General features: G+C 42.0%; 1 protein-coding gene across 6 annotated transcripts in view; it reads right to left on the bottom strand.

Moving 5' to 3' along the window:
• The window catches only part of METTL15 (methyltransferase 15, mitochondrial 12S rRNA N4-cytidine), a 471,343-nt gene that overhangs the window by 210,414 nt on the left and 243,091 nt on the right, over positions 1-17,838 (bottom strand). The gene's annotated exons all lie outside the window — the stretch shown is intronic.

Consider the following 17,838-nt stretch of genomic DNA (forward strand, 5'->3'; position numbering starts at 1 on the left):
CCATTCTCCGCTTGTCCATAGTCTTTGCTTCATCACAGCTTTGACTCACTCGTTACTTTCTCAGTCGTGTCTACCATGGTCCTCCTCTACTCCCACCGCTCACAAAACAATTTGTTCTATAGCACAAGAAAGTGCAGTACAGAAAGGGAATTGATTATTCCATAAAAAAAAAATCATTGTTTGGTTGAGCTTTTAGCACTAAGATATAGCGTGGACCATCAGTTAGCTGTAAGGCTTGCCTACATTTGGGTCATAGCCTCACATCTGACCCCAGCAACAGTGTCCCGAGTAGAATGAGGTCATGTGGTAAAGAACTCAGCAGCCCAGGGCTGGCCACTCAATGTGCTCTGCAGACAATGTAGTTTCTTTTAGGAAAGAAGGGTGAGTGTCCTGATTAACCCATTTAGAAGAGTGGGTGGGAAGAAAATGGAATAAAGATGTCTCTAAGGTCTGTCTCAACTCTCAACCTGTAACTCTGACAGCTGGAAGTCAGTATACAAGGAAGATAAATACAAAAACCACACAGCCAAGCTCTGAAGGGACACTCACAGACGATATCAAATAAGAATTCTGGCGGTTCTGTTAGAGGCACCACTATCACCTTACCTGCCATCTGGGGCATTTGAACAGCAGCCAAACACTAAGAAAGTGAGGTTTCACCCCTGAATGATAGAAAGCATTCCTTTTTCCCAGGAGTGAAAAGACAATAGTCCAACCCTGCAGCCTGATGTTTCTGTCAAGGTAATAGCTCAGACAGTGTGGAGAGGCGGGCAACGGGCTGGACCCAGCACACGCGCTCACGCTGAGACGGCAAGCCAGGAATATTTTTCCTAGAGAGCAGTCCGGTGGGGAGCCTCTGTGAGAAAGTGAAATATAAATTATTCATTTTCTTTTCTTTGTCAACTACCCCCAGCAAGCCTGGTTTTGCAGAGGCAAACAGCACAGAAGATGGTATCAGGACAAGATTCCCGCAGGAAGCTCAGCGGAAGATCACCGCTTCCCAACAAGGAGACGCAGCACAGGGGCCGGCACGCAGCCTGGATGGCAGCAGGGAGGAGAGGACTGCCCCCGGTCTGACTGAGAGCCAGACTCACACACTCGTCACGGCTCAACCACTTACTGACTGGGCACATCATTTCAATTCTGGCGAGCTCAGTTTTAATAGCTGTAAAGAGAGAGTTATCTGAGGGTCTCCTGGAAGAGCTGGTTCTGAAAAAGCACGTGGTCAAGACAAGAATTCCTTCCTGACCAGCCAGCCTCCTTGACCCAATGGAACTCTTTAAATACAAGAAAATATCAACCAGACCCTGCAACCCTGGGGGCCCCCAAAAGAGCACACTTCACAGAGCAAAGCACTAAGGGGTGGTGAAGAAATTCACTCCTGAAGAGTGGCTGCTGCCTGCAGAAGGATCCGGACCAACAATGGCATCAGTGCAGCTGTGTGCAAGGAGGCATCAGACCACCAAGACCATTTTTCAACAGCAAAACCATGTGCTTGGGACAGCAGCAACCTAGATAGAACCTAGGTCCTGCTTCCGGACTGATCATCTCTGCAGGTCTTTATTCTTCTGCAATTTGAAAGGAAGCCTGGGCTCCTTGGACTGAGCAAGTAAAATTCTTGGACAATTTATAGGGGAGAACCTAAAAATAATCTGGTGAACACTGCAAAAGAACAAGAAGTTGCCTTATTCACACCACCAAGCTGGTTAAGAGGGTCACGTAAATTTCATTTGGCAATTCAGACCTTTGGTTAAGGCAGACTTAAGGCTTCTGCCTACTTTGAGAGCCTCAGGACCTTGCTGCAGTCCCCAAAAGGAGGTACAAATGCTAAGTGACCTGTAGACCCCTCGCTAATCCAGCTCCAGTTCAATCACCTTCTGACTATCAAAACATGCTCTCTCGGTTAAATAAGTTAGTATACAAGGAAGATGAATACAAAAGACACGAGGGGAATGGGAGACCTCTGCCTCTTAGTCATCTGCATTACCAGCTAGTCATGTTGCCTTTGTTGTCTCCATAGGTTAAGTATGAGGCACTCATTCTGAGACCCAGGAGGGTCAACGAGCAAATATTACTAGCAGTATATGGGAGCTTAAGATTGTATTGACACAACAGACCATTCACCTTCATTTGACATGTTCATTTAAAGTTCACCCTTCACTGCCTGGCCAAATCCTACATACAGGGAATTTCTGAGTCAACAGCATTTTCGAACCAAATTTCGAACAATTTTCTCATAAAAGTGTAGTGCTCTCCTGACCATCTTCTACTTGTCTCTTGGTGCAAGGACTATCCGGCTACATCATCTCTGAATGCCTACAGTTTACACCAGCAGTCATAGTTTCATCTCTTGGTAGCCTGCCTTAGACTTTAACACTGTCAGGCTATTTGTGAATATTCTCCTGGAAAAGCTGGATTTTGCTGCTTGGGTCACCTTCAGCTATCTTTGGGAGCTGACTTTCTCACAGCCACGCATATACCCAGATTCATGAATATCTATTTATTTCTACAATATTTTAAGGGGGCTTGCTCATATTTTTCAATTATGGTCTTAGTGACTTATTTTACAGAGTCCTTTGCGACATCTAGTTATCTTGATATTTTTTTTAAAAGTGCTTCTAACATGTAGTTTCAGAAAAAGAAAACTTCATAAACTTTTTTTTAAAAAAGTAACATAAATTCATTCTTTAAAATAAACCAAATAGTTGAATCTGTTACCTAACAGGAGCATTATAGATATGTCTTGTACACTATAAAATGCAATAACATTTATTTTTTGGATTAAACAAAAAAATTACGGTTGGAAAACTTAAATTAGTATGTATCAAAAGGGGATAAGACAGGATGAGAAAAAATGGAAATAAATATCTGCAAAATCTATCCCTAATAATTGGAAAAGCACACAAAGTTATGTTAGTTTATTCCATAAAAACTAAAATATACATACATATGTGTATGTGTGTATATACACATGTATATGTGTGCATCTTTTTATGTCTGTGACAGTATGTGCCCTGGAGCTCACTGCCATCTGGGAGGACAGAGAGACAAACCAGTGGCATTCTAGAAGACTCCTAGAATCTTCATAGAAGTGGAGTGGAGGCACTGAAGAGAAGATGTCAGTTCTGCCCTGGGGTGTGGGAATGGGGAAAAAGAAGGGGTGTGGTACTGAAACTTCAGAGAAGGTGATGCAGAGAAGTGGAGTCCTGAACAAACAGTGGTTCTCAGTAAGCAGTCGGTGATGGAAAGCAAACACCCTGCCAGGTTATAGTGTGTAGGTGATTCACCAGCATTAGATGAGTGGGAAGGCCAGGACAAAGACCAAGATAAAGCCTGATGAGACAAAAGCAAAACTACACGGAAGTTTTAATGTCATTCTTTGTCTTTTGTGAAGAACCTTCTATTCCATTCTTGGGTGACATCCTGAATCCTGAATCTGATTGGCCCACAGTGGCTAATGCCATGCTAAAAGGGATTCTGGGACCTCTTCTGAGATCCCAGGGGAAAACAGCTATGATTACTCATACCATAAACATGTCCAAGTTTATCGTGAATGCTGGAGTGGAACATGACAGAACATCCGTCAACCATTGGGCATTGCAGCCAAAACAGGTTAGACATGTGACAAATATTCCTTGACTGATGAACAGGGAAATATCATCCAATTTGCTCCCCCTAGAAACAGGAAGCCCTAATTATCCAGGATTGGTTTAACACACAGCATCCGTGACACAGCAGTTTCAGCTGCATTCCCCAGGTGATTAGTTTCCTGACTTTCCTTGGTGGCATTGTCACCATTTTCTAGGTACTCCTGAGAATAACTGAAGTTCAAGACCAGTATGCTCTCCAGAAAAATTTGTTAAAATACCAACTGGAAGGAAATCCCTAAGTAACCTATACACTGAACAATAGTGTCTGAGTAACATGTAGACATGGGTATTTCAGGGTCATCTCAGAACCATCTCAGATGTCATCTTACTGAATGTCATTCACATCACCCTCATCCACTTGCACTACAAGTTTTTCTGGGAGGAATCTTAGGCTATGTGTGCCTTCCTAATTTAAATCTCAGAGCATTTTTCTAGCTTGTCTTCCCCCATCATTTATCCCTTCACATTTATTTAAAACCTATGATGTGCCAGGCTCTGCAACCTACCAGGTCAGCAGATCTAGAGCCTGCCCTCTTGGAACTCAAAAGTCTAAAGAGAAAATAGACATTTAAAGAAAAACTTATGTTTTCCACTGAATGTTCAGTCTCCAGACTTCTCCAAGGCCCATGTTAGCTACAACTTCACAAGGATGTCTTGCTCATGCTTCCTTTTTCAACCACAAGGAACTCTTATTTCATTTTTTTGGTATGTGCCATGATTTTTGTTTTCTCTCCTTTTAATATCTCTGCAATAGTTTCTTTACTTTTTAGCCTTTGGCATTACATCCAATCTCTCCTTGAGATTCTCTCTCCAGCTAGTCCTCTAAGGGCCTTTCCCTGTGTGAGGTATTATTATTATTGTTGTTGTTGTTGTTGTTGTTGTTGTTGTTGTTATTATTATTACAGGCTTGATATAGACAGATGTCAAGAACTTGACCTAAGATAGAAACCTGGGAGGTCAAGGAACAGGAGTGAGCAGGATAGAGAATAGTACAATGCTTTTAATATTTGGATCAGCCTACAACATTATAATCCCAGGCTTTACTGGAGATGTTAGAGGTTAAACTCAGCTCCCTAAGGAGAAGGAGGCAATGGTGTAACAACCGTATCTTCTGTTTTCTGTATTTGATGCCTTACCAAGTTGGGGCCTTGGAGAGGGATCACACCTCCCAGAATTAGCCAATCCCTAGAGATAGTAAAAGACTGGTTTACAGGCACACCTTTCATATGCAAACCAACCAATCCAGAGCCCATATCCCCACCCCTCTTTTGTCAAGCTTTCACATTCAAGGCCACAATCCTCCTGTCCTGATCACCCCAGATTCAGGTACCACTAGATTCAGACCACTAGGCACAGCCCCTATGCTCCAGAGACCACCTAAATTATTCAAACTATCCAGTCTTAAATCTGTTTACCCTGTCTTGCCCATTCCTTGTCACAGAAACCACAGTAAAAGCTCTTGCCCACGTTTTCCCATGAATTCCCTCTGCCCCTGGCCAATGCTGTGCTTGCTCATATGAGCCCCATTGCATGACATGCCCCCTTCTCTTGGGATCTATAAGTATAACGATTTGTTTTTTCAATGGCAACTGTCTCCTGGTTTTTTGGCCTTGATGTACCTGAATTACAACACAACAAAGTGCGCATTTGAAAACCAGTGGTTCTTGGACTGAGCTGCTTTCCTTAAGACTTTTTCAACTGGGAATGACCCAAAGGTTGCCACAGACCTTGGGCTTCTTCTAAAAAAACACGTCTCTGGTTTACCCTATGAGAATGGGTTTTGTGGTGGCTGTGAGAATGTGTCTCTCAGCCACCTGACTGTAGGAAGTATGATGGACTTTTGGTCTGAATTCCATCAATCCATTTTCATGCAGGCCATATTTCCCACGGGCTACCCCCAATCAATGACTAAGGACTGAGCAAGGCAGAGACATTGGGGCAGGCCCATTCCCTAGGAGACCAGGGACTCCTCCGACCGTCAGCTTTGGCTTGGGGACACCCTGACTGCCTTGCCTAACTTTCATTAGGATGCCACTGCAGTCTAAGATGCTTCCACCACTTCCCTACCTTCCCTCTCTCCTTCACCCAGGTTCAGACCTGGATCATGTTCTGCCAATTTAAGCAGCCTTTCAATTTTCTCTCAGTTGTTTCTCCCAATAAAATTCTTACTCACTGAATTCTCTACTTGTGTCTGTTCCTTAGAGGAAATGAAATACATAAATGTAGAACCAGTAAGAACTGGAATGATTCCAGAATGGCCCGTTTTTTGTCTGCTCATCATGAAGAGATGAACTATGCAAAATAAATGATCAGTACCCCATTAGAGAGTCAATCAATTTTTAGCCTGGAGTGAATTAAATTCTGGTTAACAGCCATTCAGAATGTTTCACATGTATGAATTTTTCTTTCTTGGGGGCATAGAAAAACTCTTGTGTCAGAGTCTGTTCTTAATGCTGAAGTCTTTTAGAAGAATGAAAGAGAGAGAAATAAAGAAGGAAAGAAGAAAGAAATACTAACTTTAGCAAGGTAAAATGCATAATGCTGTCCAGGTGGTCCAAGGATTTAATTTCCACTGTCAACACTGAGTAATGGGCTCAGAATCCAGTGACCCAATGATTAGGCTCTGACCCATGCATTTTTAATAACAGTAAGTGTCCCAGACATACATTTTATTTCCCTAGGCCAAATTCCTGCTGCCACCATCAGGATGAAGACTGCATGTTTGAGATGATATCAACATGGAATTTATTCCCTAAGCAGGAACAGTGGACACCAGATAAACAGGCCTCGGCACACCAACAAAGGCCTCAGCTACCTTCTAGGCTTCCCACCCACTATTCCTATTGAGGGCACCACTTTTATTTGCTTGTTTGGCTTTGTATCACTAATTTTAAGGTAGGAGGCAATGTGTATTCCTATAGCACCATTCCACCTTGGTCACAGCTGGCCAGACCAGAGGAGGACAGCTTTTCCACATTCAGCCAATATGTAGGCCAACTAGAAGGCTAGGAGACTGTAAGACTAGTGGGCTTATTCAAGACTTCTGCCATGAGGATGAGAATGACAAACTGTGTACCAGTCAGATCATCTCACTCAGAACTGTGAATTTAAGAGAGAGAGAGAAAGAGAGGTAAGTAGTTTTACACCTGGAGGAAAACTCAAAAAAGAAGAAGTGTATGCAAGAAACGATGGGTCATGAAATGGCGAAGCATCAGTCTGGGGAGGTGGCAGAGGTAATCCTGCTGTTAGAACGGCACTAATACTCAGAGACAGCCTGCTTCTCAGACTTCCTTCCCACGCCAGCCTGGTTGTAGGATAATTCCCATACTGCCTTAGGCCTTGACATCATCAACAATTTACTGTGTCTTACATGTTATACTTATTTTTACATTTGCAAATTTTGAGTGAGACTCTGCTCCTTGAGGGGAGATTACAATTACCTGGAGAGAGAAAATTATTAAAAATACAGATTGCAGTACTCTCTCCTGGAGATTAAGATTCAGAAAGAGGCCTGGGCTGGAGAACCAAGAATATGTCTTTTTACAGTCTTGCAGATGACTATGGTAATAGGCCAGATGTAAAAACGACTGACCCAACACAATGAACAGACAATTCAGGTTCCATAAATGACAAAAGATTCGTCAGAATGGGTACACGATGGAGAAGGGCAAGGACGCATACACCCCATCCCTAAGTAAAGGGGCAGCAATATATTAGTTCTAGGAGCCTCCTTCAACAACGTGGTGGTTTGGATTGTCATTCACAGAACAGGCTCCCTAGAGAAGGGTGACACCATCACACAAATCAAAAGTAAGGACGTGTTTTCCAGCAAGCACAAGGGTACTTATGGAGGCAGTTGTATCGAATAGCCAAAGGGGGACTGTCACGGAAAAGTTAAGATCTATATTCACTGCACAAAGACCACGTACAATCTGTAAGTGAATCCAATCATCTGAGGATCAGTGTCTAAATCATGCAATTAAGAGCATGGGCTCTGTGACCAGACAGATGTAAATTCAAATTCCAGCTCTGCTCTCCACATACACAATGTACAACTTTCGGCAAACTTCTTAAGCCTTCGTGGCTTCAGTTTCCTCATCTATAAAATAACAATAACACTGGTGCTTTCCTCAAAGGGTTGTTTTGTAAATTAAATGGGGTAGCCCATTTAAAGCATTCAGAACAGTATCCAGTGCATCGTAATTGCTCATTAAATGTTGTTTTGTTGTTGTGCTGCTGCTGTTGTAAAAATAATAATAATCATTACTTGTCCTAAGACTCCTTGTTCCTTCCTGTCCTGCTTGTCAGTTCAGTCACATACGTCTTTGTCCTGTTCTTAGCACTGTCGGCCTAGATGTTTGCCTCTGGTAGCTCTGCGACTCTGACTTGAGTTCCCTCATGGAATCTGCTTGACGTGTACCCCAACTAATTTCCCGAGCCTCATGAAAACTCAGGTAGGATAGCTTGGCCAGTGTGCCCCTGCAAATCCAATACCAGCGTGGCCTGCCTGACCCCTGTAAGATAGAGATTCAGAAATTGGGTAGATTACAGCTTTCTTAGCAGATGAATGACTTCTTCATTAAGTGCTTTAAAAGCAATTAAGTCCCCAAGCTGTTATCTTTCCATGGTGAGCTCCACAGAATGCCAGGTTTCTCTAGTTTCAGGTATCTGATGTAAATAAAAGAACAAAGGCTTATAACAAATCTTTTATCAAGTTCTCCATGTGGCAATTATGGGGACCGTTCCTTTTATTCATTGTCTCCATTTAAATTGCTTGACTTTCTCTGGAGAACTCGTACTTCGAAAACGCCATATTTTCACAAAGTTTCTCCTGCAAGCCTGTGACTAGCAGGAGTCCCAGCTGGACATTCAGTCTTTTTCAACATCTTAGTCTCTTTCACTGTATTTGATCTACCTCTCCTGAGCCCAACCTTACGTCATTCAGGAAAATCATTCAAATAGCTTTCGCCTCAAAGTGTTCCATTGAGTTTTTTTTCCCCCACAGAGAATGAGGTCTGCTCTGATTAGCATAGATTCCAGCCAGTTCTTTTTCTATGATCAAGGACAATTTTTTTCCACCTGTACCAGGAGGTTTATAATCTACCAGCTGGAAACATTTCCTCTAAAAACAACGATGTTAAAATCTACAGGGGTCGGGGTTATAAAGAAATATCTAGCACTACCTTAGAGAAGCTTATATTTATATCCAGACCTTGATTCAGAATGTGTTATGTTCTGTTCCAGAGATGACAAAAGCTTTAGCAAAAAAGCAGTCTTGTGGGATGGGAGAGCTGGAGGGCCATAACACCCACGTGAAGGGATGACTACAATCAGAAGCACGCAAATCCCAGAAGTTCTCTCAACCACTTGTGCTCAAACCTTGCTTCACAACTCAGAGTAATGATTGGTTATTCTATTGATTCAGACCACAAAGGGGAACTGGACTTCCCTGAGAATAAAAATGAACAAAAAAAATTTCTTATAGCAGTTAGTGTTTAAAAATGTCCCACAGTGAACCACAGCTTTCAGTATCCATTGCCTTTGTGAGAGCCCCTCCCCTTGAATCTAGGTTGGGGCTTTGATTTTCCTGAAACAAACAAGGTATAATACAAAGAATGCTGCATGTCTTCAGTTTCTGCCTTGCAGTCTCTGCCTTGGTCTCTTGTATGCTTACTGTAGGGGAGCAAGCCTCATGTAACAAGTCTGGCCTGTAAGCGAAGACGCCATCTTGGACGTCCAGCATGGTTGGACACCTTCTGATGCCTCTAGCCCCAGGTGCCACCTGACTGCAACACATGAGAGGAACCAAGAACTAGCCAGCTGAGCTCATTCAACCCACAGAAACATGAGTGATAATAATAAGTTGTTAAGCCACTAAGATGGGGGCGAGGGGAGAGAGATGTGGTTATACCACAGTAAATATTAGAAAGAATATTCTAAAAATTTGGAGTACTGACTCTAAAGCGGCACCAGCCCAGCATTATACAGGCATTTTTAGGTGAAAATCTTGGAAACAAATACATACTGACTCAAGCAACAAAAAGAGGATTTACTGGTTCAGGTAACTGAAAACCTTAGCTGCAGAAAATTCCAATCATAACTAGATCTAAGTCTCAAATGATGTAGTAGAGGACTGATCTCACTCCTTTACTTTTGCCTTTCAGTTGGTGCTACTCACAAGCAGGCCCTTTTCCTGTGTTAGCAAAGTGACCATCAACAGGGCTATGCTTGAAGTTTAACCTTTGGAAGTCCCAGGGAAAGAAACCTTTTTTTCCTCAACAATTCTAACGTTGGTGTAGATTGACCTGGCTTGGGCCACAAGCCCACTCCACAAGCCAGAGATGAAATCAGTACTTTTCATATGCACACAGTCTAAGACCAAAGAAGGCCTAAGAAGGAGTAATCTCCTAAGCAAAATGGAGGACTTACGGTGGCTGAGATATCACCTCAGGTTCAGTAGCAGAAATTCCAAATTTAAAACGGCTTAAAAAATAAGTTCTTTTCTTTCTCTCACATAAGTGCAAGCAATGTAGCACCTTTCTTCCTTGATGGCATCAGGGGCCCAGAGTTTTTTTTTTAATCTTATTGTTTTGCCATTATTAATACATAGGTTCCATCTCTTGGCTTAAAATGGCTGTTCCAGCTTCATCATCATGGTCATATTTCCTCAAGTAGGAAGGGAGAGAAAGTAAAGGGAGGGATGCAAAAGTCACACATTAAACTTCTGCTGACATTCAGTTCACCAGAACTGAGTCACCTGACCATGTGTGAGTCAGGAAATGCAGTCTTTATCAATGATCCTTTGCCCAATTAAAATTTCTGTTACTACATAAGAAGAAATTTCTGGGAGACAGCTAGCAATCTCTAACGTGCAATTACCAATAGAAAAGGGAATAACAGCTAAGTCAGAAACAATCATTCATTGCATAAATATTGAAATGTCTATGATTCTAAGATTTTTTTTTAACACTATGGGACTGTTTCTTTCTTGAAAATTGTTATTAATGGCATCACTAGTATTAGTGACCCTCCATTTCTCTAATAAGAGAGACTGCATGGTGATTCCATTTTATTTATTTTTATTTATTCTCTCTTGTTGTTTTTGTTGCTTTTGCTGGGTTTTTTTTTTTTGAAGTTTGTGCATAAATTTTCCTTTAAAAAAGTACACCATGTAAGTTAGAATGTGTTCATGAGCCTGACACTCAAACTTAGCAAATGTTATTATGTTTTAATAGAGGCTACAGACCTCTTTTTTTAGAAAACAAAATATTACAGATAAAATTGAAATCCCTTGTGTTATATTCCCATGTCCCACTCCTCTCTCTTCCTCTCTAGATGCATCCTACTTCATGAATTTTGTGTGCATCAATGCACATTATAACACTGTCTCAAACAATAACAAATAATGATAGCAAACATAGCACTTATTGCGTGTAGGCATTCTTACAAGTGCTCTGCAAATACTAACTTATTTTATCCTTATAATAACCAAAAGGTAGGTACCATTACTATCATCATTTTACAGATGAAATCTGAAGCAGAGAGACATTAAATAACTTTCAAAAGATCACATAAGCAATAGTGGTGGAGCCAGTATACAAATCCATGCGTGCTGACTCAGGATGGAGTAGATGCTTTTAAAATTATTAGTAGAAAATAGTCACCATGCCTCAGGAACAATAAGTGGTATTGTTCTGTGCAAGTCCTCTCTTTAATTTCAATAAACATTACCATTTGTAGCATTCTGTGACATGACATTTTCATGAAAATTTTATCTTGATTCCCTGTACTCTTTCCCAGGAGTTACTCTCAGCCCATGAGGGAATATCTCAGTTATAGAATTTGTGACTGGAAAAAAAATCTTAATAAAATATGTAGTATCTTTATTTTTATAAATTAAGGAATTAAGATGAAACATAGGCTAAGCACTTATCCAAAATTTCCAGAGCCAATCAGAGTCGGGATAGGATTGGAAAGCAAGTCGCTTGGGGTATATCAGTGTTAAAACACATAAGGATATTAGCTGCATTGGAATGGAATGGTTGAGATGTCATTTAAGTTCTATGCTGAGATTTCTAAGTTCAAGCACTTAAGGGGCTGTTCATACACAGTCTGCAAGCTAGGTAGTCGAATAGTAAAATAGCCATGCCCTAGATCTTGTTTTATTCAGAGTGGTAAAGTGCAACAGACAATATTTTGGAAGGGAAATTCACCTCACTGGTTCCTTCTCCTTCAAGTCACAGCTAAAACTTCACCCCTTCAGAGAAGCCTTTCTGTCCATGCCACTAAAACATTCCTCTGGCTCTATGTCATATTATTTTCATATTTTCTTCATAGCATATACTGCCTTAAAAAATTAATTTACTTGCTTTTTTCTCCTCCCCACCCCCGCCACTGACACCCCCCCCCACTCAACCCTTGCATCAGAACATACAATTCTTCTAGTCTCTCTTTTCACCATTCTGTGCCTGTTGCCTAATATAGCATCTAGTTCAGAGAAGACACTCAGTACCTGAGTGGGTGAAGCCAAATCCAGATGGCAAATGGGAGTGGAGGGACAAGATAGCTACAGACCCTCCGCAATGTACGAAGGTGAGTGATGCAAGAAGCACACTGAGGAGGACTTCCGGACAAGGGAGCAGAGACCTGACGGATTACGAGCAGGTGACCAAAGGTTAGACAACAGGGGCTGCGCCAAGGAGGATGAGACATGCAGTGAAGGGAGGGGGCGCAGTTAGGAGCCCTGGTTGCTGAGCTCTTCCTGAGTCAGCAGGGTAGGAGTTGTCTACAGAGGTGTTAGGCAGTTTGAGCTTTGTTTAGGCTGAGAACAAAAGTGTTTCTGATACACCAAAATCTTTTTCTCAAATCTCTATGTTGCCGCGATCTGGGGTCCCTCACCCCCACCCTCTTACCCGCTGCCACCCCGGCATGAGCCTGCCCATGACTAGAAGAAGTCCGGAGGGTTGAAGTGAGTCCACCCATATTTCACTCCCCCACAGTGCCTTCTCCATCAGATGTCCTCTGCACTAACTAGAATAACGGACCGATGATCATTTAGAAAAGTTATCTGGGGAAATCCTCAAAGGCAGCCTGCCAGAGTCTGGGAAAGAGACATTTCAGGGCAGGCCACCAGGGAGATACTCTCATACACTTTCCACCAAAAGGACTTAAGGTTTTAAAAACCTTCCTAGGGCAGAAAGTGGGTCTGCTGTGGTAGTCTTCTGCAACGCCTCCTCCCCAGCAGACCAAAAGCTCTGTGTCTCTTGCTGAGACATAAGTCTCAGCTTCATCAGTATCCAAACCACGGAGCCTGAATACTTCTCTTTTACCCACCTCCAACTGCAGGCATGCCCCAGACCAACTTCTAAAAGGATAAACTAAACCTGTGTCAGAATAGAGGGGTGACAATTTGCAAATAGCTGAGGGCGAATGAAGTTCTGGAATTGTTGCAAATATGCAGACAGTCGGGCCTTATGAATGTACAGAGAGGACCATGGCACCTCAGTCATATGGAAAGAGTAAGATCAGGATTGAGACTAAATTTGGAGCACAAAATTACCTAGTTATGGAGACAATCAGCCTCTAAGGCTTTCTTGTCTATGCTGAAAATTGCACTAATATACCCCAGGCATCTTGAGGAACTGTGCTGACCTACAGTGTGACCGTGGTCTCTGTGTTTCTCTAATGAACTGATGTGTTCTGATGGTTTGGGCCAATATTTAAGTGAAGATAATTGTTTTCTTCATTTCAGGAACCCATTCTATTTCTGAAATCTTTATTAAACTGAGTTTCTTTTTTCTGTGGTTTATCTGAAAAAGAGGTTTGGCAGAAATCTGTTGTATATCTGCTAGGCATCTTCATTTGGAAACAGTCCTCCAATCTCCCATCACCCAATTTATCAAATCTCTGCAGGAACTCCCTGCCTCACCCTGCACTCTGACACTGGCCGCAGGTGACTGATCCAGGTGTAGGCACCTGACCCAGAGCCCATGTTGTGGACCCAGCTGTTCTCAGACCTAGTAATATTCATATTCTTGGGTTCCTACCTTTTGGTCTAGTCTAGTTCAGGTTGAGTTTCTGTCTCTTGCAACACAGAATTCTAATTAACACAGGAAAGAACGGGGAGATGGAATTAACATATAGTAAAATCAATGAGTACATAATCAAAGATATTTGAACATAGTGGTTCGCAACTGGGGGCAATTTTTGCCCCCTCAGGGGACATTTGGTAATGTCTGGAGACATTCTGTGTGTCTGTGTGTGTGTACAAGTGTCGAGACAGGGTGCTACAGGCTCGTAGTGGGTAGAGGCCAGGGTTGCTACTAAACTTTCTACAATGTACAGGAAGCCCCCACAACAAAAAATTGGGCAGCCCCAAATGTCAGTAGGACTGCTACTGAGAAACTCCATTCTAAAGAAAGCCTTTCATTCATTCAGTTTTTCTCTTATTTATTCAACTAACATTTGTGAACCATTTATAATGTTCTAAGCACTAAGTTAGTAGCTTTGTAGGCATGGACAATATGACCTAGTCATTGACTTTGAGTGGCTCACCATCCAAAGGGAAGGACAGACAAACTGACCAATAATTATAGTACAGAGAATATGCAATATTCAAGGTATGCATGGTGGACTAAAGCAGCAGTAGAAGGGTATCAAACTCACACTGCAGAGAACAAGGAAGCTTCCTGGAGAAGATGCTAGCTGAGCTGACTTTTATGGGATGTGTAATGTTGAATGAGACAGAGAAGAGGGAGAGACAGAAAGAGTTTCCATGTACAGAAACACAAGCAGTTGCTCAAACACCAATTTATCCATTCGTTTAGCATTCATTCATTCCACAAGCATTTACTGAGAAAGGAAGTACAGCATAGAGGTTAAAAGTACAGACTCTGGGTCTAGATCCACTTTGCTTCAGATCTGAGCTCTGATTTACTTCCTAGCTGTGTAACCTTGAGCAAGCTGTTAACTTCCCTGTGATTACATTTCCTCATCTGTAAAATAGGGATAATAATAGAATCTTCCTTCTGGAATTGTGCACAATAAGGGAATGAACATGTGTAAAGTGCATTTTAGAAGTGTTTGTTATCATTTACCTTGTTATTCAGTGCAGACACTTGCTAGGTACTGGAGATAAGAAGATAAATAGCAAGCATTACCTCAAAACATATAGTCAATATGAGGTACAGTAAAGGTGGAAGTATGGAGTGCTACCAAATTATACAGGAAGGAGCACTGTATTAATAACCAGAGGCTAGATTAAGTCAAGGCATCAAACAACCCTCAAATCATAGTGCCTTAGAATATCAAATGGGTACACATTATATTTCTGCTAAATTGCTGGAGCTGTGCTCCAAGTCTTCTCTCTCAGGGACCCAGATCAATAGAGCCTTCAATAACACAGAGTTGGGCAGTTGCCTTGAGAAAGGTGGGTGGGTATTATAAATCACACCCTGGTTCTTAAAGGTTCCTGCCTGGATGTGACACACTACTTCTGCTTACATTTCATTGGCCAGAGAAAGTCACATGATCACAACACACTTCAAGGTTGAGGGAACATGCAATCCAACCAAGTGTCCAAAAGGAAGGGAATGAGAGCTTTTGGGAATAGCCTTAATAATGACCACCTAAGTTAGCATTACAGGGTCAGAGGAACATCTTTTAGGATGTAGCTGAAAGCCATAGTAAAACAGGAATTAGCTAGGCACAGGCTGGAATTGGAGTGATTCCAGGCATAGTGTTGCAAAAACCAATTAGGCAGAGTCCAAAAGTTAGGTGGCCAGAGAGAAGGCTGAGAAGCTGTCGGGCTGGATTATATAGGACCTAGTACATATATGTGGAATAAACAGAATGAAAACCATCTTGAAGCAATGATGGCCACGAATAAGTTTGAGCATTAGATTTGCATTTCAGAAGATGGTTCTGTTTGTGATATGTAGACTGGATTAAGATAACTAGACAGGGGGTCTAGATCAGGGGATACCTGTTAGGAGAATCTTGCTGTGATGCAGGATGAACCAAGAGCTCTCCAATGGGAGCAGAAGCATCAAGGGTGATTGCCAGGTTTCTGATCTGGCAACCAGTAGATGGGCTGATACCATTCACTGAAGAGAAAATGTAGGATGAAAGGAAAGATGAAGGGCTTAGCCTTAGAAAGATTATGTATGAGAGGCTTTTACATTATCCAAGTGGAGATGTCTCATAAGCAATTAATTTACTGGTGTGGAGCTCAGAAGGGACACTTGAATAAGAAAAATAGACTTGGGGGTCATCAGGATGTGAAAGTTAATTGAAGATACAGGGGTAATAATATTGTTCTGAAAGGATGTGAAAGCAAAAAGAGAAAAAGGCACAGGATCTCCTAAAGAACACTAATATTTAAAGGGCAAGAAGGGGAAGAGTGTCTCGGTGAGGAGGCTGAGAAAGCTGGCTGGAATGGGGAGGAGGGACTAGGAGAGAGTGGTACCAAGGAAGTAAAATGAAGAGTGTTTCAGAGGGGAGGGGCACTAGGGTCGATGACGCTCAAAGATTCAAATAAGGAAATAGCAAATGGGAAATTTCTGATAAGAAAATGCCAATTGGAATTTGGCAAGAAAGAGCTCCTTGGCCGTGTTGCCAAGAGCAGCATTCATGCAATGATGAAGGTGGGAGGTAGATGATATTAAAAAGATGAGTAAACAGGAGAGAAGGAAATAGAGCCTGTGTGGCCAGATCTTCCAGAAAGCTTGGCTGTGATTGGGAAAAAGGTTTAAATATATCTATTTAATGTTAGGCCATGAAGTTAAACCTAGGACAGTTTTCTTGCCTTCAAGGAACTTAAAATCCAGTAGGAAATAGAGGATATATCTACCCACAGAGAAAAATAAGGCAAAGAGACACTGAGCCAGAGAGTTTGGAGCTCAGAGGAAATAGTTCTCTTTGGTGGTAACGCCTTCAAGAGCAAGTCTCAAAGAGGAAGCAGAACTTGATCTGGTCCCTAAAGAAGGAGCAGACCTGAAAAGGAGAGGACATTCCTAGGAGGGGAAAGAATATAGACAAAAGTACAGACATGTGATAGCATTGGAGGAACAGAACGCAGTCCACTCTGGAGCAGAACAGTAAATTTAGAGAGGATCCATATTTCATCATTTTCAAAAGGTGCCCTGGGGAGCCCTAAGGTGCCCACAGAGGTGTCCATAAGAAAATAAACATTCTAGATCAGGGGAGGGTAAACTATGGCCCATGGGTCAAATTTGGCCTACCAGCCACTTCTGTAAATCACGTTTTATGGGAACGCATCTATTGGTTACCCACTGTCTACAACTGCTTTCACAGTACAACAGCAGAGTTCAGTAGTTGAGACCGAAACTCTATGACCCACAAAGCCAAAAAATCATTACTATCTGGCCATTTTCAGAAAAAGCTTGTCAACTCCTTTCCTAGGGAATGGAAGTCTTTCTGTTCTTATGGTTAAATCCTCTTTATTTATTTTCATCAATATTGGTAGAATCTTTTACAAAATACTTCATAGATGGTCTTGCATAGACAAATGATGATAGCGTGACATGAACTAAGGCCTTCTGTACTATTTCACAAATAAAACGAAATAAATGCCTTGCATTCTTCCTTTCCTTCTAAAGTACAACATAAGCAAACATGACTGCATGTTGCTGAGAGGATGCCAGCATTGTCGTGAACTTTCATTATCCCATGAGGCTGCAGTGCAGGAACGACTGGGGGAAAGCTCTTCAGTGCTCACCCAGATCCAGTTTTACTCTCCTTCTGGCACAAGGGAGAACTACACTTGCCCCACCTCGCACTTCCACAGGGTTATGTGTTTAGTTCTACTCAGTGGTAGATGTGTGTGTTTCACTATTGGACAAAGCACTTAATTGCCTGGAGGGAGGCCCTCCAAGGATAATTTTTTCCCCTACCATGGCATTCATGGTAAAGGTGTTGAGAGCCAGTATTCAGTATGCAGTAGCCTAAATTAGGAAGCCTCCATGTGGAGATTAGTAGCCCGAGAGAGCCACCTGGGCCAGAAATAGACCTTGTATAAGGAGTTATCTCTCATGGTCTTAAGTCCCTGAGATTCTGGCAGTGTTTGTTACTGCAGTAGAACTTATTCTATCCAGACTAATGTAATGGCCTGCGGATTTTTTATTGGCAGAAGAACGCTTTCCTCCACACTATAAAGTCCCATATTTAC

The sequence above is a fragment of the Camelus bactrianus genome, chromosome 10 (genome assembly GCF_048773025.1).
Source record: "Camelus bactrianus isolate YW-2024 breed Bactrian camel chromosome 10, ASM4877302v1, whole genome shotgun sequence".
NCBI classification, from domain to species: Eukaryota; Metazoa; Chordata; class Mammalia; order Artiodactyla; family Camelidae; genus Camelus; species Camelus bactrianus.